We start from the raw sequence: 22,126 nt of genomic DNA, 5'->3' as shown, positions 1-22,126 counted from the left end.
TTACGGGAGGGAAAGTCCGAAATAGACCTTTGATAAATTGTTTTATCAGTCTATCTGACCAAAGAGAAGGCTTTGTAGAAGATCTCCTGAAACGTGATTTTGCTGCCAGGTGAACTTTGATGGAAGCATGAGCGAGGCCCGAAGTTGCTAGATGGAGAAGGTATGGTAATATTTATTCCGGAGAGGATGTGAGGCGATGCACCTTAGCAGATCTACACCAGATACAGAACCTTTTCCATTTGAAAGAATAGGTCCTGTTTGTACTATCAACTCGAACTCGAGCTAGAAATACTCTGAAGTCTGGAGGAATGTTTAGGCCCTGAAATTCTTGGAACTCAGTAGCCAGGTCGATAATTTGAGAGATGCTGGAACCGGGTGTTGGACTTGTTCCTGATCCATTGTGAGGAGGGATGGAAACGGTGTCAAGGGAATTGAAGGTTGCAGGGGAAGGAGATGGGGTTCCATAAACCAATGTTGGCGAGGCCATGCTGGAGCTATTAAAATCAGTGTGCAGGGCTCTGCCTTCATCTTCCTGAGGACCCTGGGAATCAGGGGGATCGGTGGAAAGGCATAGGCAAATACGTCGAACCATGCTATTGAAAATGCATTCCCCAGAGATCCCTGTTGGGGATGCCAGCTTGTGAAGTGTTGGCATTTGGCGTTGTGCTGGGTGGCAAACAGATCCAACAGTGGTTAGCCCCATTGAGAGAAGATGCTGTTGAGAGTATCTTGGTTCAGATTCCACTCATGGCAGGATGTCTGCAGTCTGATTAGCGGATCTGCCAATGTATTGTCTTTTCCTGGAACATACTCCGCTCTCAGGGAAATTTTGTGTTGAAGTGACCAGTTCCAAATTTTTCAAGATTTCTTGAGAAAGTGATAAACTAGTTCCTCCCTGTTTGTTCAGGTAGTGCATCATCATAGTATTGTCTGTTTTGACAAGCACTAGTGAACCTTTTATCCTGGGAAGGAAAGCCAGGAGGGCCAAGATGACCATTTTCCGCTGATCTGAAGCTCTTGAAGGAAGGCTCCCCAACCTTCTAGAGATCCATCTGTGGTAATCACTTGAGGAGATGCTTGAGTTAGAAAAGGTAGGCCTCAAGATAGATTTTGTGGAAGAGTCCAGCAGTTTAGAGAGGCGACCATCTGAAGAGTCACCTGAATGATGTAGTCGAAGGATCCATCGATTTGAATCCACTGAGTGGAGAGTGCTTCCTGGAGAGGATGCATACGGAGGAGACAGTAGGACACTAGAAGAATGCAGGATAACATCATTACGAGGAGGGATTTGAATAGGTGCACTGAAAGACTTTCATTTCCTTATGCTCTCTGCTAATTGCAGGAGTGTCTGTTGTCGCTCCTGTGACGGGTAAGCTTTTTTAAGGACCGTATCCAGGACAGCTAACAGAAATCTTATCCACTGAGAAAGCTGTAGGACTCATTTGTCTCGGTTGAGGGTGAGACCCAATTTTTTGAAAAGCCATAGACAGGCTCTGGAAGACCTCCTCGCGCTGTCGAGAGAGAGGGTGCCTTGACGAGTCAGTCATCGAGATAAGGAAAGACTTGGTGATATTGCTGCCTCAGGTATGCAGTCACTGGGGAAAGACATTTTGTGAAGATGCGTGGGGCTGACTTGAATCTGAAGGGCAGGACCCGGAACTGGTAGTCTCTGCCGGCCACAGCGAACCTCAAACTTGTTGTGTCTTCTGTGGATAGGAATATGAAACCAGGCATCTTGGAGGTCCAAGGATACCATCTAGTCGTTCGCATTGAGAAGTTGCAGGACTTCTTGAATGGTGACCATGCAAGACGATCGTTTCTTTAGGAATTTGTTTAGACTTCTCAAATCTAGGATTGGCCTCCATTTCTTTTCCTTTTTGCATACCAAGAAGTATCTGGAGTAAACACCTTGTCCTCTTTGACGAACAGGAACCCGTTCTATAGCTCCCTTCTGGATCATTGATGATATTTCCAGGAGCAAGAGGTGCAAATGCTTGTGAGCCATAAGTTGAGGTGTCTGTGGAGGAGTTTGCATAAATTCTAGAGAGTGTCCAAACTGTACTAGTTGGAGAACACAACGATCGGTTATTTGCTTCCAATTTTGTAGATGGTGGGATATCTTTTCTCCTACTTTGGAAGGTGGAAAGGAAATGGAGATTGGCGGTAGAGAGAAGTCATTGGCGTCGGGCAGAATCCTTCTGTCGTCCGGCGAAAGGAAGACTTGTTGTATGAAGTCTGTCTGTTGCCTCTGTTGAAATTGTGTCCGGTATTATTGGTTTGAGGAGGAGTAGGAAGGCCTATACTGCTGTTAGCCTCCTATGTTAGAATATTTCCCTCTACCCCTTGAGCCTCAAAAAGGGGTGCTTTTATGTTGAATGGTACCCAAAGCTCTGGCTGTTTCTGTATCCTTTTTGATCCCTTGAAGGGCTTCATCTATATGAGTGCCAAAGAGGAGTTGACCATCATAGGGCATATCAAGAATCTTTGTCTAAATCTCAGGCCGGAATGTTGTTGCCTTAAGCCAACCCAGGTGTCGTAGGACCGCCGCCCCAGCCAGTTGGCAGAAACCAGTGGATGCGATGTTCATCGCACAGTCGATAATTTCAAATGCTGATCTTTCGCCCTCTAGCAACACTTTCCTCGCCTCTTCTTTAGACTCTTGCGCCAGGGTGTCTAGTTAGGGTGCAATGTCTGACCACAGCTGCCTGTTGTAGGGCCCCAATAACGCCACTGAGTTAGAAGCCCGCACAGTTAACACCAACATGGAAGAAAAACACTTCCCAATATTGTCCAAGCGTCTGCCCTCTTTATCCGGTGGAGCTGAAAGTGGGGCAGAAGGGTTTTTTGACCTACGTTGAGCTGCCTGAGTAATCACTGAATCAGGCTTGGATTGGCCTATAAGGCAACTGGCACGTTGTCTGGAACCCTATATTTTTTATCCAATCTTGGCAAGACTGGAGGAACCGTAGAAGGGTTTTGCATTATATTGATGTCATGATCCCAGATATAATCTATGATAGGCATAGATCTTACAGAATTTGTGAAAGGTTCCTTGAAGTCGTAAAGGAAACAGTCCTGTTGGTGAGAAGGCATTGGAAGTTGAAAACGTTGTGCTGCTCTTTCCAGGAGATTATGGAGACCTCTGATATCTTCGGGAGGCGAGTCCACTAGAGGAGGCAATGGCGATGCTGGAAGAGGGATAACGTAGATGTCCCATTTGTCATGATGTGACTGAGTATCCTGAATTATCCCTTCTTCTTGTTCATCCTCCTCATCGTCCGTAGAGGGGGAGGCGGCACGGGTACTTCAAGGGTAAGAGGGGGTGGAGGCGATGGTGGAACTTGCGCCATCGATGGAGAGAGAACTGGAGCAGGAGACTAAGCAGAGGTAGGGAACCCCTTCTTGTAGTCTGAAATCAGAAATTGCAGGTCAGAGACCAGGGCTCAAGGAAAACAAAATATCTGTGGCTGTTGATGATGGCTTTCGTTTTGATAGTACACCTGCTCTTCCACATCTTGCTCATCATACTCCGAATACTCCTGATATCTAACATTGAGTTCAGAAGGACTTCTTGCAGCCTGAAACATGCTGTCCACATCAGAATCCTCATCTTCGTCCAAAAGATGAGAGGGAAGTAACGGTTAGACCCTATTGGGTGATGTAAGGGAAGGCGTTAGCCCTGTGCTTTGTAAATTTCTGTTGAAAATATGTATTTTCCGTCTTTGATTTAGGTGTCATCGACGAGGCCGTCGTTGGTATATTCATCGTCGTCAAAGAAAAATCATCGATGGTCACAAGGGGCACTGCCGACGATGAGGGACCTCTAGTCGACTAGGTCGTTGACAATATCATCATCGACGGGAGAGTCGTCGGCAGTACACTCTTCGTCGACGACGAAGCACTCATCGCAGGGCACGTCGTCGAGCAAGCCGTAAACGCTATCCTCTTTCTTGATCGTCAACGCCAATGGGGTATGTTCCGTCGACAATGACGTCGACGAGACTGAAATTGTAGAAACGGTCGTCGTCGACGAGGTCACTGCAGTAGCTCTATGAGGAGATCTTGTAGTCGTGGAGGCCACCGTCGACGAGATGGCAGTCGACGGGGCTGAGGAAGGCTTTTTAAAAGTGTTTCACCCTTGGCCGAGGAGTCAGAGGGCTTGAAGCTGATTTCTGCGAACCCTGAAGGGGAGACGACTACCTGGTAGGTAAATCCTTAGAGTTTTAAGCCTTCGAAGACTTTTTCTGTGTCTTCTTTTGAGGTTGCTGCAAAGAAGGACCTGGAGCGACATCTCTGGGCCTTTTTTCAGGAGTTTTAGAGGAGGATTTTGATAAGCTCTCATTCTCCTCAGAGGACAAGGGGTCTTCTTTGTCCTTAAGCCTCTGCAGCCAAGTTAAAGGCCTTCCCTTACGGTCTTCAAGCGTTTTTGCAGAAAAGGTATGACATACCTTGCAGTCTTTAGGTGAATGGGTCGGATAAAGACAGTCCTTATGTTGGTCGTCGACATTTAACCTCTTCTTATTGCAGGTACCACAGGGCCTAAAAAGGGCTTTTTTAGGAGTGTCTGACATGAAGACAGTAAAGACTTCACTCAGACAAAGATAATCCTGAAGAATATCACTTGAATCCTAGAAACCAGGAAAACCTGAGTGGATCTCAGTGGAGACTCCCTTAGCACGACGTGCGGTAGAAAATCGGAGGGACTAGAGCTCCTTCCAGGAAGGTTACAGAGGGTGGTGACAGCTGATTGATTGTTCTCTTAGAGTTTGGTTCTTATTACAAAAGGACCTGGATATGTTACTAATGTGAGACCTTAGGCCAATTACTCTATATATCCAATTGGAAATTACTTTACAAATTTACCGGGGACTCCCATACCGACGATGGGGAATGACTCAGAGGCATGTGAATCTATGAAGAATACCCTAATACTGGATCATGGTAGGTTCTTTAATCCCTCAAAGGTGGGGAAGTGCTTTGACTGTAACCAGCCAGGGCACAAATATGGAGCTGCAGTCTGCGCCAAGAAGCTCCCCCCAAGGGGGCATCCACAGGGATTGCTGGTGCAAGTGTAGGGGTGGAGAGTGGTGCCCCAGAGAGAGGTATTCAGTTGGTGGAAGCAACCTTAGTGTCCCTGGGTGGGGTGAATATTGCAACCCTTGCTGCCTTACCGCCAAACATGGACAAGTACAGGCAGAGGCCTAAAGTGAATGGGCCGAGGTAGAGGCTATCAGAGACACAGGGGCTAGTGTAACTATGGTCCTGGATGAGCTGGTGCCGCCAGGGAGGATGCTACCTGGTGAGTTTCACCAGGTGACTTATGCAGACAGAACTACCAAACTCCATCCTATGGCTGTAGTGGATTTAGAATGGGGAGGTGTGACAGGCCCTATGAAGGTAGCTGTGTCAAAGGTGCTCCCTGTCCGGTGTTAACTGGGCAATGATCTTGAAGCCTCTGCTTGGTCAGAGGTGGAGAGAGGACTCTGTATAAACATATTGGAGCTCCCTGAGTGGGTATGTGCTTTGACTAGATCACAGACTAGCCAGAAGGGAGGGGCTGGACACTTGGACCCTGGAACAAAGGGCCAAACATCAAAGGACAAGGGCACAGGGCCTGCTGAGCCAGCCCAGGGAACGCCAGATGTGCAGGGAGAAGCTAACCCTGATTGGGAGGATCTGGCCTCTGAGGGAGGGATTCCATCCCTGTCAGAGCTGTCAGATGTGGCAGAACTGACAAGAAAAGGTGGACCCTCCAGAGAGGAGTTCAGTAAGGAACAGAGATACTGTCCCACCCTTGAGAGATTGAGTCGGAGTGACTCTAAACAAGAGGAGGGGGGGTAACAGTGGGTTTCACAAACTCTACTGGGAAGATGGACTGCTTTATACTGAGGCCAGAAACCTCAAGTAAGGGGCCACCAGGAGGTTGGTGGTGCCCCAGAAGTGCAGAGAGTTTATCCTGACTTTGGGTCATGATATCCCCTTGGCAGGACATTTAGGACAGACAAAGACATGGAACCAGTTGGTGAACCATTTCTACTGGCCCCATATGTCTGAACAGGTAAAGGAGTTTTACAGCTCCTGTGTCACCTGTCAGGCCAGTGGCAAGGCAGGGGGCAAGACAAAGGCTCCCCTAATACAACTGCCAGTTCCTTTTGAAAGGGTGGGGATGGACATTGTTGGTCCCTTGGACCCACCTACTGCATCAAGGAATAGGTATATCTTAGTAGTAGTGGACCATGCCACTAGGTACCTCTTAGAACCATTGATGCTCCTGTAGTAGCTAGAGCACTGCTTGCTGTGTTCACCAGAGTGGGTTTTCCGAAAGAGGTGTTATCTGATAGGGGCACGAACGTCCTGTCCGGCTATCGGACTGCTATGTGGGATGAGGGTGGTGTCTACTACAAGTTTACCACCCCCCATCACTCACAAGCAAATGGTGTTGTTGAGAGTTTCAACAAAACCCTGAAGGGCATGATAAATGGGTTGTCAAAGAAACTCAGGAGGAGATGGAATGTTCTCCTCCCATGCTTACTGTTTCCCTACAGGGAGGTGCCACAGAGAGGGGTTGGTTTCAGTCCCTTTGAGTTGTTGTTTGGACACCCTGTGAGGCGGCCATTGAGCCTGCTGAGAGAGTCTTTAGAGAAGCCTCTTAGAGAAGCAAAGGACAATGTGCTTGACTATGTGCAAGGTCTGAGATCTAGAATGGCAGAGTACATGTACAGGGCGAACAGGAAACTGGAGGCAAGCCAGGAGCTCATGAAGAACTAGTATGATCAAAAGGCTACTATGCCTGGGTATTCTCCAGGACAATTGGTGTGGGTGTTGGAGCATGTGGCTCCCAGGGCCCTCCATGGCAAGTGAAGTGGGCCCTATCTAATCTTAGAAAAGAAGGGTGAGGTTACCTATTTGGTTGACCTTGGCACCCTCAGGAACCCTCATAGGGTCCTACATGTGAATAGATTGAAACCCCACGATGATAGGGCAGATGTGACCATGTTACTGGTCACTGATGAGGGTGTGGAGGAGGAAACTGAGCCTGTGCCCAACCTCCTCTCCACTAATATGCAAGATGGGTCAGTAGAGGGAGTTGTACTCTCCCCCAAGTTAACTGAGCAGAAGCACAGAGACTGTAAGCAAGTGCTGGAGCAGTTTGTTGGCCTGTTCTCTTTGACCCCAGGCATCACCAAGGGGTGTGTGCACCACATTGACTGGTGACAGCCTACCTGCCAAAAATAAACTGTGCAGGTTGTCTGACCATGCCAGATCCAGCATTAAAGCGGAGGTTGCTAAGATCCTGGAATTGGGGGTAATTGAACCGTTCGAGAGTCCCTGGGCCAGTCCAGTGTGCTGGTACCTAAACCTAATCCTCAGGGGGAACCCAAGGAGTTATGGTTCTGTGTGGACTACAGAGAATTGAATACAGTCACCAAGTCGGACGCTCACCCTATACCTACAGCTGATGAGCTCATTGACAGATTAGGGGCTGCAAAGTATCCGAGTGCTTTTGATTTGACTTCAGGTTACTAGCAGCTTGCCCTCACTGAGGAGAGGTCAGCATTCTCCACACCAGAGGGACATTATCAGTTAAAGGTTATGCCCTTTGGCTTAAAGAATGCACACACACACATTAAAGAATGCACCTGCCACCTTCCAAAGGTTAGTGAACAGAGTCTTGTCTGGGTTGGAACATTCAGTGCAGCTTACATGGAAGATATAGCTGTATACAGTTCTACCTGGGGGGATCACTTTAGCCACCTAAGGGAAGTACTTTAGGTCAAGCAGCAGGCAGGCCTTACTATTAAGGCAAGTAAGTGCGAAATAGGGCAGAGTTCTGTGGTATACATGGGGCACCTGGTAGGTGGGGGCCATGTACAGCTTCTCTTAAGCTAAAATCCAAACTATTTTGGAATGGACCGTTCCTGTTACCCAGACTCTAGTCAGGGCATTTCTTGGACTGACAGGTACTATAGAAGGTTTGTTCAGAAATGATGGGACCATTGTGGGTTACCTAACAGAACTCACTTCTAAGAAGAGGCCCAAAAAGTTGTATTGGACCCCAGAGTGTCAGAAGGCTTTTGACACACTGAAAGTTGCTATGTGTTCAGCACCAGTGTTGCGGTCCCCTGACTACACAAAATAATTTGTGGTTCAGACAGATGCTTCCGAACAAGGGATTGGGGCAGTGTTGTCACAGCTAAAAGAGGAGGGCCTTGATCAGCCAGCTGCCTTTATTACCAGGCGGCTTCTTCCCAGAGAGCAGAGGTGGAGTGCCATTGAGAGAGAGAGGCTTTTGTTGTGGTTTGGTCCCTGAAAAAGTTGAGACCATATTTGTTTGGGACTCACTTTCGTGGTCAAACTGACCACAGGCCTCTGAGATGGCTCATGCAGATGAGGAGGAGAATCCCAAGCTGTTAAGGTGGTCCGTTTCCCTACAGGTAATGAACTTTACAGTGAAACACAGACCAGGTTTTCCCACTGAGCTGATGAGGACTACCAGGGTGTAGGTTAGTAACCCCGCACCGTTCGTTTGGGGGGTGGCTTTGTTGCAAAGTCATCCTGTGCCCTGGGAACCCCCCAACCTTTTGCTGACTGGTACTAGTGATAACTGACTCAGACTGACCCTGGGCTCTGCCTAACCAGGCCCTGGGCCAGTGGTATGCTGAAAACACTTAGAATACAGTGAAAACACCTACATACACTAGGGTACACTAAGGGTTCAGGTACCCCAGTGATTGGCATGACCTACCCCATTGGGTCCTAGTACATATTAGGGCAGGGGGGTTGACACTACCTATAAGTCCCTAGTATATAATAGGGCATGGCAGTTTAGAGGCCAGCAGACCTTTCTGCACATGCACGATCCAACCCAACAACCACTTCAATGATCCAGTACCCTCAAATTGCCTTCCCCACATCTACCAAGTCATCTCACCTCTCTGGACCAAAATCATCAACGCCTCACTAGCACAAGGTCACATCCCAAATTGCCTAAAAACTGGCCCAGTCACCCTGAGAAAACTAAATATTTACGGTTTCAGTAACAAATTAAAGTGCCAGGAGTTGGAGGTAGACTTTTTAAGCCATTTAGTACGCTAGCGGGACCAACCTACAACTCGACTCTGGCGAGCAGTAGAATGGGCACGGATCAACGTTTGTTCTGCAAATTTATACACAACTCAAAGCATAGATTACGTGACTTCATACAAAATTTGCTGAGAAGTGGAAATTCCTCGTATCAGCTAGAGGTCAGTTCAAAAGTTGCATCTCATCAGGTAAGAATTTAGTATCAGTGGAAAGACCATCTAATTCTGTGGTCTATCAGCTACATGTCACAAACAGATGAGCAAATTAGGGGACAACGATCATCTTCCAGCAAGTCAGGAGAGTTGCTGACTAATACAAACTTATGAGCAAACAAGTTTTCTTGCGAAGAGGAGTTTTTTAGTTGAATGACATTTGTAGGCCTATGAATATGAAATGAATGCGCTTTTAGTTCACTCTTTAACTATGGGACTAGATGCCGGCTGTGTGGAATAGGAGTCGAAGACTTAGAACATTTACTATGTACTTGCTCAAGGCTGAACGAGGAGAGAGCAGCCCTGTTAAAAACAGCCTTTAACGAACCAAGTATCCGCTCACGCAGACAAGCAGTTCTTGCTTGTTTTGATCCTGGTCTTCCACCGCTAAAAGGGAAGCTGGTGAAATTTCTGATACTAGCAGAACGAAAATTACCATGCCAGGCAGCTGGCTAAAGAGGAAATTTCGGGCTGTGACCAGCTGCTATGAACAATTTGCTACTCACGTTTATTGATTTTAGTAATGTTACTTTTTAACTAAAATTTCTTGCTTTTACATTTTCCTTTTTAATTCTATTGTGGAGATTGTTTTAATGTATTTTTTTGTAATGGTTTTAATTAACCTAAACAATAAAAGTTACTTACTTACTTACACTCTTTAATACATGTCCCAAAACCAATATTTTACAACCCCTACACTAAGGACACCAACAGCAATCAACGCTGACCCCAATAACCCAACCCATAAGCAACATTCCCATGCTAGCTACGTTCTTGGAAAAATGTGTTCAGCAACACCTGAACTAACATCACGGACATCAATCTTCTGAACATCCTCCAATCGGGTTTCAGACCTGGCCATTGCACAGAAACAGACATTCTGCATATAGTTGGCAACGACCTCCTAGCTCTTGACCGCAACGAAACATGCCTACTAGTCCTGCTGGACCTCTCCTCTGCATTCGTCATGGTCAATCACGACAAAATGCTAAGCAGACTGGAAAACAGGATGGGTTTATCGGGCACAGTCCTTAAATGGTTCAAATCCTTTATAGAAAACAGAACACAATCATTCATGGACAAGAAAAATCTTTCTTCCTCCTCACCAAACCCTCTAGGAGTACCACAAGGTTCTACCTTATCCCCCACCATATTTAACCTATACGTCGAACCACAAACCGAACTACTACTGCAGGCAAACATCGCCTACCACAAGAACGCGGACAACACTCAACTTTACATCAAGATTTCCTCCATAGTAGACATAAAGATGATGAATCTAGCACTTGAAAAGACTGTCCACTGGGTATCTACCAACTTCCTCAAGCTAAATTTTCAAAAAACAGAATTTCTTCTAATCTCCTCCCCCCCCCTCCTCCCCTCCCCCAATAATTCCCAGGAGACAAAGGAATGGACCACGCTGATCACTGCTCTAAACTGCAAGCCAACCTTGGTGGACTCCACCAAATCACTTGGAATTACCCTAGATAAGAACCTTAACAGGCAAACACACATTAACCTGTTAACTGAAAACGCACGCTTTCACCACAGCTATCTTAGAAAAATTAAACCTTTCATCGAGAACCCGCACCTCAAAAATGCAGTTCAGTCCTTAGTCATCTACCTTAGCACCACCCTCTCGGGGCTACCCAAAATTTAAACCGCCCCATTAAAAGCCTGTCTCAAATCCGCAGCAAGACTCCTAACTGGATCCAGGTAATATGACCACATATCGCCACACCTGAAAGCACTCAACTGGCTACCTTATGAAGCTCGAATCCACCTAAAAATGGCATGCATCACTCACAAAGCGCTACACCACGATTCCCCCAAGTACCTATCCTAAAAACGTACCCTATACGGGGGACTTAGACACTCAAGGAGCACTGATAATCTACTCCTGAAACCCACGCTTTTCAGCAAGAAAAACCTATGGCAGAGCATTCTCCGGAGCAGCACCAAGAATATGGAACTCACTACCAGAATACATCAGAAAAAACGGTTCTACTCTCCTATTCAAAAGGGAAGCAAAATCATTCCTGATGTGTGTGTGTGTTCTGCCAACTATCTCCGTACTGGATGATCTAACTCACATTACCTGAAGGGAAATAATACAGGTCCCCTTCGTGATCACAAGCCGGTAGCCCTTTGTAGAGATATTCGCAAGCTGCTGGGCCAAAGCATCGGCATGTAGAGACCTCACCAATAACAGCAAAGCGCTCATCTGCCCTGCCAACACCAGGAAAAGGATGCTTATTTATAATAAAAAGAATCCTGGCCTTGGGCCGGGATCTTGATCAAGCTGCCACTGTTTATGTGTTATAGATACCTATGTCAACATATGTACACACAAATTTGCACAATGTATGTGTAAACCTTGTACATGGCAAGAAGGTAACATGACAGTGTTCCTTCGAAGTTGATTCTGTAAGTAAGTATGGTTTCCAAAAAACGAGTCCAGACTGTCACACATATAGATGTGTGTGTAGAAGTCAGCATGTAAAAGTAAAGGAAACTGTAGGAAAGAACCGTGTATATGTAAAATGGCAGTGTTTCCCTCCAGGCCTAACTGGAACACATGCCACCCACTCCTAGGACATACGTTGACTAAGAAAGCAATCTAAAAGAGTACATTCTGTTGCTAGAAATGTAACAGCATATGCAAAAGGAATCCTAAAATTAATACGCAAAAATCATGTAAAAATCTGTCAAAAAAAGGCAATCATTCGATTTAGAAGCCCAAATCAAGTCAGCTTAAAAAATAAGTTCCAATACTGGAGTAATATTAAAGCATTTAAAGGTCAATTTAAAAATAAATCTATTTAGGGTGTCAAAAACATTCCCACCAAACGGAATAGCCAGATGTTCATGTGTTCAGAGTGGTAGATGAAATATTGCTTTTCCCAGCATGCGCAGACTATGTTCCTAGGGGCACATCTCGCAGCAAGTTTATAGAGAAATATGTTCCCATCCAACCCCCACAGCAGCCGCTGAGGGAGCGAAAACAGCCACTCGGGGTTCAGCCGAACCCGAGCCAAGATCCAATCCATCTGGGTAGAAGCATCCCAGGGAGGCTAATAGAATGCTGCCAGGAGCAGTGGAATGCACAATGGACAACTATACACATGGGCTTTTAAGGGGTCCACCAGCGCATTTACGTATGAAAGTTCAACCAGTTGCGATCCTAGGCATAAATCCAAGGCACAAATTCAAGGCACACTAGAAAGTGCACAGAGGAACACAAGTTGCACGCAGTGACACCACACAGGCCGGAATGGTAAGAACCAATGCTCATTCAGTTCTTGAAGCAAGGGTGCTCCACAGCAATGCACCATGTGCTCTGGGCACGGTAAGCATTGAGGTAGTGCCAGCTCCATTTGATCTCGAAATGGGAGATTCATTGCAGAGCAGAACATTTTTTAATGACTGTCCGCGCAATGAGAAACGGGACCAGCATAAGACCTTGAAAGATGCTCCTGAGGACGGAGTGAATAAAAGATTAAATGACACAGAAAACTGGCTGGAAGGTGCTGACCAACCCACAAGCCTATACTTTTGAAAAGATTTGCAATTCTCTTTTTACTAGGCATGTAAAAATACGATGCACCAGCTCCCCAGAATTTTGTGGGACGTTAGTTCGGAGTAGTGTCTGCATTTCTGAAGAGGACCTTGCCACCTGAAGATCAAATGTCTCCTTAGCAGAAGTAAAGGCCACATCATTTAGAAACAGTAAGCTTTCAGTTTGCTCACGGCATCAAAATGCACTGTTGTAAGAATAATTAAAGGCCAAAGTGTAGCCTCCCTACCTGTACGGGTAGGTGGAACCTGTACTTGTGTCCGGAAACTAACTTTGGGACCAAGCATCACCATATAGGCAACTCCTGTTTCATTCCACAAATATCGTGAGCATTCAACATCAGGCAACTCCCATCAGAGAGCAATCTGAATGTCAAGCATATCACGGACACTGGGAATCCTTTGAAGTGGGAGGACAGGTTTGCCACAGAAGCATTACAAGCCCTGTGCAACAAAATATCCTTACAAACTCAGGATCCTCTTAAAGTACTCTTGCAGTCTGAAACGCTAAGAAAGACTTCAGTTCCCCTATTAAACAAGCATTTACAATGCAATAGGTCTCCCAGCTTTAAAGTTTGAGCTATTGGCATTGTATATTACAATGTGTTACATTAATTTGTTATCAAACTCTGAATTGTTGTATAAAGATGGTAAATGCTGCAAGAAAAAGTAGCACTGAAATTGATAGCTTTCGCAATCGCTATTGTCATGAAGCTGAACAGGCAGGGACAAAAGCATAGTCATAACAATCGATTTAAAAAATAAATGAAAAAAACACTCACTGAAAGTCTGCTTTCGATTCTGCGACTGTCCGCAAACCCAAAACAACGGCCTCCTCCTCCCCCTAGGGCACCTCACCACGCACGAGTACAAAAACAAGCATTTGCAGTGCAATAGATCTCGGAGCATTAAAGTTTGAGTTATTGACATTCCGCCTGGGAACATCACGCGAGCCCGAGGAGGTGTAGGCCGTGCCACGAGGCAACCTGCGGCCTGGTGTGCCCATCGGGTGAAGTCGGAGCTGCTCGCTGAGGTTGGTGTTTCTCCCCCCCACCCCCCTGTGGGGCACAGAGACCTACCCGCAAGCCCTGAAAGAACTGCCCAGGGTGCCGATTGCAAATTCGGCCCGAACTGGTAGATGGAGCACGAAGCTAGCTGAGGCCTACTCTGCAAAGGAGGTGAGAAGTGGCGGCCGCTAGGCGTGTGGAGAGAGACATAAAGCGAGGCAAGCTACCGCGAGTGGGTTGGGCACTCACTACTCTGCACTCACTACTCACTACTCTGCACTCACTACTCTGCACACTCACTACTCACTACTCTGCACACTCACTACTCACTACTCTGCACACTCACTACTCACTACTCTGCACACTCACTACTCACTACTCTGCACACTCACTACTCACTACTCTGCACACTCACTACTCACTACTCTGCACACTCACTACTCACTACTCTGCACACTCACTACTCTGCACACTCACTACTCTGCACACTCACTACTCTGCACACTCACTACTCTGCACACTCACTACTCTGCACACTCACTACTCTGCACACTCACTACTCTGCACACTCACTACTCTGCACACTCACTACTCTGCACACTCACTACTCTGCACACTCACTACTCTGCACACTCACTACTCTGCACTCACTACTCTGCACTCACTACTCTGCACTCACTACTCTGCACTCACTACTCTGCACTCACTACTCTGCACTCTGCATTACCACTCTGCATTACCACTCTGCATTACCACTCTGCATTACCACTCTGCATTACCACTCTGCATTACCACTCTGCATTACCACTCTGCATTACCACTCTGCATTACCACTCTGCATTACCACTCTGCATTACCACTCTGCATTACCACTCTGCATTACCACTCTGCATTACCACTCTGCATTACCACTCTGCATTACCACTCTGCATTACCACTCTGCATTACCACTCTGCATTACCACTCTGCATTACCACTCTGCATTACCACTCTGCATTACCACTCTGCATTACCACTCTGCATTACCACTCTGCATTACCACTCTGCATTACCACTCTGCATTACCACTCTGCATTACCACTCTGCATTACCACTCTGCATTACCACTCTGCATTACCACTCTGCATTACCACTCTGCACTCACTACTCTGCACTCACTACTCTGCACTCACTACTCTGCACTCACTACTCTGCACTCACTACTCTGCACTCACTACTCTGCACTCACTACTCTGCACTCACTACTCTGCACTCACTACTCTGCACTCACTACTCTGCACTCACTACTCTGCACTCACTACTCTGCACTCACTACTCTGCACTCACTACTCTGCACTCACTACTCTGCACTCACTACTCTGCACTCACTACTCTGCACTCACTACTCTGCACTCACTACTCTGCACTCACTACTCTGCACTCACTACTCTGCACTCACTACTCTGCACTCACTACTCTGCACTCACTACTCTGCACTCACTACTCACTACTCTGCATTACAACTCTGCACTCACTCTGCACTCATTTAATAGGTCTCACCGTTTTCTGCATACTTTTGTGAGAGACTGTTCTATTTCCTTGTTAAATACTTCTGCATCAAACTGGGAAAAGGCAAGGGAGTCTGGCACTGGGGCTGCATTGCTTTCAGCTTTCAGCACACCCCTTCCCTGTCTCCGCAGCACCAGACAGGACAGCCAGGCAGCCCCTGATCCTTCTGCAGAACGACTTAAAGTGCCCCTTTCACTTAAACTTTCATCAACCTAACATGTTTTCAAAGGAACCGGAAACACGACGAGATGTGCAGTTTGACATTGTCTGTGCAGGAAGGGGAAATGTCTCTCGGTTAATGATCAGGGCGTAAATATTTCTCTGTTGCTATTGAGTGTGGGCCGTAAGGGTGAGCTTCTTGGGGCTTTATCATAGTCAGTGAGTTCTTATAGGGTGCTTAAAGGGGGTGCTTCCAATTCCCAATTGATGATTGTAGTGGGCGGTATGGGGGGGATGTTGTTTTCCTGTGGATATTCACCATGCGCTCAAAAGGAGGCTGTTGTCAACCTCTAGAAAATCAGTGTGTGGACTGAGGGGCGCTTATATTTCCATTTGCAAATGTTTCTCTGCAATAAAAACGTCTCGCAAAACATAATTTCAGGCCGCCTGTCACATTACACAGTAGGAGGCACTTTAAATATAGAATCGAGTATGCCCCCGGAATGCCGCCGCGGCCGCCCCGGAAGTCAGGCACGGTCGCCTGTGACGGGGGCGGAGCCACGTTCAGAGCGGAAGAGGAGGCAGGCGGAGTCGTTGCGTCTCGCGGCCCGGGGCTCCTGTGAGCGGTGTGGAGCCCCGGGGCCGCGCCAGCAGGAGGTTGGGCGCCGCGTGCTGAGCAGAGTCCCCGACATTGGCCAGGTAAGTTCAAAAAAAGGCTGGGGGGGGGGCTTGGTGCACTTGTGTGTGTGTGTGCGTGTATGCTCGTGTGTGTATGTATGCGTGCGACGGTGACGGCGGGGGAGGGAGGGAGGGAGGGGGGGGCCTCGGTGCACGTGTGTGTGTGTGTGTGCGCGCGTGTGTGTATGTGTCAGGGGGGGTGTCTCTGTATGTATGTATGTGCGTGCGTGCATGGGCGCTTGTGTGTGTGTATGCGCATGCGTGTGGGGTGCTTGCGCTTCCCAGGAGACAGCACCTGGCCACAGCGCGCGTTCCAGTTACAAATCGCCTGGAAGGATGCGCGTAGCCAGGACTGTCTCCTGGGACTGAGAGTCGCTGACAAAAGATCTCCTGGCGGACACAGCGCTGACGCGCTGTTAAACGCCAGGAGACCTAAAAACGAAACTTTAAAAGAAGTTCCCATGACTTGTGTACAAAACCTTCTCCTAACGCTTCACACATGCTCACTTGGTGATATTGTACACAGTACTGAAAACAAAATGTCAAGATTGGCAGTGTGATATACCCATGGAATTCAGCATCAGTGAAAGGTAATTTCTCTAGCTTCTCTAAGTGTAACATAGTATATTTAGCATCTTTGCGTGCCATAAGTAACTGCTGTTCTGTAAGATGGTATGGAAAAACAGACTTGTGACTTTGATATGTCACTATGGCTCGTGGCCAGAACATAGTTTTTGTAAGGTCCAGCTCAATAGAATAATAGACCCAAGTTGTGACTGCCCATGTTGAAACGCGGACATGTCTTGTAGTACAATATCTATTGCTGAGGAAACTTCCAAAGAGTAAATCCTAGATAAGGTGGTCATACAGTTGTCAACCACTAAAAGAGCTTGTTCTAAATTAGCCCTATCAACTTCTCCAAAACTTTCAGCAGCCTCCTGCTGAGAGACCTTCCATATTTAATTCTATACAGCATACAAGAAGCACTCTTGACGTGGTTTCCGGGGACCTAATAAAAAGTCTGTAAATTCCAGGCCATCAAATAAAAGGGACAAGTGTTGTTTCACCTGAGACAGTGTTGAGGTTTTTAGCCAATGAAGGCACGACATCCCAACACTAAGTTGTCACCAACCGAGTGTTCAGACTGCATGTACTGCATATCAGACATGACATCCGTTCATGTCTAGTGGCCAAACTAACCATCCCTCCCAATTGGGGTCCGATTAATTGTATGTGCCATTTACACAGTAGGATATCTAATGTATCCTCACTGTAGTGTGTATAATGTTGCGAGTTTCGAAAAAAGTGCTAATGTGGGAATTTGTGGTGTCTTCAAATCTTTCATCTTGGCTAGTCCAAGACATGTTGTTTGTTACAGAGTTTTGTTGATGGAAAATCATCTGATGTTTTAATAGGCATGCTCTAAACAAAGCCTCAGTTCCCTGAACCTGCCAGTCTTTTGTTCCCCAAATCGACTTTACAACTATAGTATCCTTCCAAAAGTCAAAACCCTCTACAAACAGCTGGTAAAAAAAAGAAGCAGAATATATCAGCTTGGTGTCAGTTAGCATATTTGTCTTTGCAGGTGATGGTGCAAGTGTACAGAAATGAGGCTGGGTCTGATGTGTTGTAATCAGAAAAATAAGCAAACGTCTACGCAAATGTTTTCAAACTACCCTGCAGGGCAAGGTTCCCATTGGGTGTAATTGTAAACAGCACGTGGAATACCTGCTTGATGAAGAAAATGAGTAATGTTAAAAACAAAACAATCCATTATAATTAGATTTACCATCATATAATTCATCAGGATAAAACGAAGGTGAAAGCTCTAGATCTTCTAGCAGTTTGTGCACTGTATCTATGTCCCAATCGTCAGACACAGTACTAGTGGTAATGACATCATTCAATGAAATTTTAACAAATATAGAATTTGTAAAAACTCAGGCGGGCCATACACATCATACGATACTCTATCCCAAACAATTCCATTGGGAACTGGAACAGCTAGAATGCTCACCAGGAAAAGATCACTATTTTCTCTCGGTGTGATGACTAATGTGGTTTAAGAACCAAGTTCACCAGTTGTACTGGAGAGTGTTCTGAGAGGAAATGTCAAATCAAAAGCGGGAAAAAAACGGTCATAAAACCAATCCAAAGGACGTGGAAAATTAACGCAATTGTAATTCAAAAATGTATCCCTGGAGAAACAAAATGATCCTTTGCAGCCAAAGATAGAAAACACACACTCAAATTCAATGAAGTAGCCTGAGGACATCCAATCTATTTTTGGCAGATCAGTAGGTTTTGTAGATCTGGGAGATGACTAGTTCGATTTCCAAATAAAAATCTGTGTTTCTGTACTAGTTGACTGTACAGTAGTTGTAGATGTAACAGGTAGAAGATATACTTTGTTTTTGATTGTTGTCTCATTGGAGAGAGGATGCTTCATGAGTTATCATAGCTTTTATCTGGACTTCCTGTACGGACGTGAGAGGAGACAAGTAGCTACCCAGGAGCCCATGTGGCTTACTTTTGAGAATCAGCCATATAGTGTGGTTTCATCGGATCAATGGAGACAAAACTTTTGCTTTTATGACAGGCAGGCTTCGACGGGGCTACCTTGACTTCTCCAGGGGTGGAGCGTTTTACTTGGACGTTGCTTTGTTCATCCCGGAAGTCGTTCAGTTCCAGTAAAACAGCTAAACGTTCACTGATGTCAAATGGTTTCTCCGCCACTAACGTACTCGAATTGTCGAGGTCTGGGACCCACATCTTTACAACCAGGATGTCATAGAGAGTCCAACCATCCATGGATTTTCTCAGCATGTTATTGAGTTCCCGCTGGACTCCATATAGGTGATGGACCCAACTGCGGCATTAGGCTATAACCCTCGCAGTTTAACACCGCTTTATGTCGCTATTTTTCCTCTCCATAACCGCATTTACCTCGGGATTGTATGGAGACGAGAAACGCAGGGTCACATCCAAACTTCCATTGGATTCTCTGTATGCCCGAGAGCTAATTGCTGGACCCTGGTTGGAATGTAATGTGCCAACTATGTAAGTTCCGATAAAGACACGCAGATCCTTTATAGCAGTTCGGGATTCAGCAGACCGATGTGGCCATTCCCACAGGAATCGAGAGCAGGCATCCACTGCTACCAAGATGTACTTATAAGCCCCATCTGATGACAGAGGGCCGCAATGGTCCACATAGACATAAGCCTGAGGCTTGTTTAAAATTTGAATAGGTTATTTGCTTATATCTTTGGCGTCATTTGACAAATTTGCATGAATGTTAGCAGACGTTTAGCAAGTTCAGTTAACTGTTGGTACTTTTAAATTGTCCGGGGCACAGTTAAAAGAAGGTGTTTAAAAAGTGTTCATTTGCTAAAAAACAATATTCATGGATGAATTCACATAAATCTGGCAAAAATTCACCATATTTAATTTTATGAATAGTAAGTATCATGCAGTTCTAACGAGATAGCAAACAAAGTTTAAAAGGGGGCAACAAATATTGACTCGCTATTGACTGGCACAGTTTCATGGATCTGCACAACAGTTGTCAGCCACCCAGCATGTTTACCTTTCTTTAGGTATTTTGAGATTCAACCAAATTCATCGAGGAGAGCATCACAGTTAAAAAAATGAGGTGGAGCAAAAAGGTCTTCATTTTAAGATAACTTTGGTGACAATTCATAGATCTGCATACAATTTGGCACATGCTTGGCATCTTAAACCCATTTTTATACGCTTAGTTGTAGTGAATGCATTTGACACATTCGAGATTACCATGCCTGCCATTTTCTCCCAGTCAGTAGTCTAATCTCTTGAGTTACTCGCTGATTCTCCTACATAAAGAGCAGCCTGGCGCATACATGCAGTGCTTCCCCAGTACCGCCAGCATCGCTTGTAACATAAAATTTTAACCGATTTTAATGCTGCACAAATTGCACATTTTACTTATTGAGTGCTGCTGAGAGTGCCATTAAAAAACACCAGAAAACTCTTGAGTTACTGCTGCACATTGCAATTTTTGTCTTCCCCAACTTTGTTGGTTGAGCAGAGGTCACGCATTTGACACATTTTCGAGACTACTGCTGCCGGCATTTTCTTGCGGTCAGCAGTTTAGTCTCTTGAGTTCTTCTGATTCCCCTGCATAAACAGCAGTCTGGCGTGGGCATGCAAAGGCAAGACAGTCTGCACCTATCTGCCACCAGCTCCCCATTTCATAAGAGAGGTAAGGGGAATGCCTATAATTTGCTACTCTAATGAAAAAAATGAAAAGATTAGGGACAATCTATTAGGGTTTTTAAAGCGTTCTACTCACCCATGAGGGTCTGAAGGTGGAGGGGTGCGGGGGGGGGGGGGGGTGGTGTGGGGGCAGGAGCTTTGGTCAGCCGAAGAGCCAGGTATTGAGGGTCTTCCTGAAGATGTGCCAGGTGGGGGCATGTCTAATGTCGATCAGAACCTCTTTCAAGGTCTTGCCGGCGAAGCAGGAGAAGGTTCTCCCGCCCGTTCTTGCTTTGCGGATGTGCGGGAGTCCAGCGAGGTCGGCGGATCAGAGGCTTCTCTTGGGTACGTGGAAGGTGATTCTATCATTGAGATATTGAGGTCCGATGTTGTGGAGGCATTTGTAGGCGTGGGTGAGTATCTTGAAAGTTACTCCATTCTCCACGGGGAGCCAGTGGAGATTAAGTAGGTTTTGGGTGAAGTGTTTGTACTGAGGGATGCTGAGGACATGTCTGGGTGCCTTGTTCTGCATAGTCTGGAGTTTGTGGAGCAGAGACTTGTTGATTCGGCATAGAGGGCGTTTCCGTAGCTAAGTCTGCTGGTTGTGTAGGTGAGAGTCTTCCTTGATTTGGGGGGATCCATTTGAAGGTCTTCCGAAGGATGCAGAGGGTATTGAAGCAGGTGGAGGTGACGGCGTTGACCTGTCGAGTCATGGAGAGGGAGGAGTTGAATTTGATGCCAAGGTTTCGGGCGTGGTCTGTGGGGGGACGCCGAGGGCGGTGGGCCACCAGGTGTTGTCCAATGCAGAGGGGAAGGGTCTGAGGACGAGGACCTCTGTCTTCTCAGAGTTGAGCTTCAGGCAGCTGCTGCTCATCCAGGATGCAGCGTCCTTCATTCTTTCTTGGAAGTTGAGTCTGGTGGTGGTGGGGTCTTTGGTGAGGGAGAGGATAATCTGGGTGTTGTCGACGTAGGATACTATGCTGAGTCCGTCATGTCTGACGATGGCAGCAAGGGGGGCCAAGTAGATGTTGAAGAGCGAAGGGCTGAGCGATGATCCTTGAGGTACTCCGCAGTGGATTTCCGTGAGTTCTGAAAGGAAGGTGAAAGTCTGATTCATTGGGTTCTGACGGTGAGGAAGGAGCGGAGCCAGTCGAAGGCAGTTCCCTGTATGCCGGTGTCATCGAGTCTGGTGGTGAGTGTGTGGTGGGAGACGGTGTTGAAGACTGCAGAGCGATTGAGTAGGATCAGGGCTGAAGTATCCTTGGTTGAGGAGGGTGCGGATATCGGATCACAAGGCCATCCTATTATTATTATGAAATTACTCTTGTAGGGTGCACAGCTACCCGGAGGTTTTCAGGAATCCTACAGAGTACGACCATGTTACTCTGTTCTACCACCTTTCTCTGTAGCATGATACTCCCTCCAACTGTACACTCTGCAACCTTTACGATTTTCCATGTCTGCCACCTGTGGCCTCCTGCCCTCAGAAGGTTTTATCCCTACAGGATAAAGTGGTTACTTCTTCCCTTCCATTGTGTGAATGTCGACAAACTGGTCAACCAATCGCTGTTTAAATACCTCTATTGCAACCCTTGTTTGACCCCAAAATAAGCTACTGAAATATGG

The 22,126-nt window shown here is 46.4% G+C and overlaps 1 protein-coding gene across 1 annotated transcript in view; it reads right to left on the bottom strand.

The window, feature by feature from the left end:
• Window positions 1-22,126, bottom strand: part of TAF3 (TATA-box binding protein associated factor 3) — a 650,271-nt gene that overhangs the window by 158,429 nt on the left and 469,716 nt on the right. The gene's annotated exons all lie outside the window — the stretch shown is intronic.

Source organism: Lissotriton vulgaris, chromosome 1_1 (assembly GCF_964263255.1).
Source record: "Lissotriton vulgaris chromosome 1_1, aLisVul1.2, whole genome shotgun sequence".
NCBI classification, from domain to species: Eukaryota; Metazoa; Chordata; class Amphibia; order Caudata; family Salamandridae; genus Lissotriton; species Lissotriton vulgaris.
This window is presented reverse-complemented; position numbering and strand designations above follow the sequence as displayed.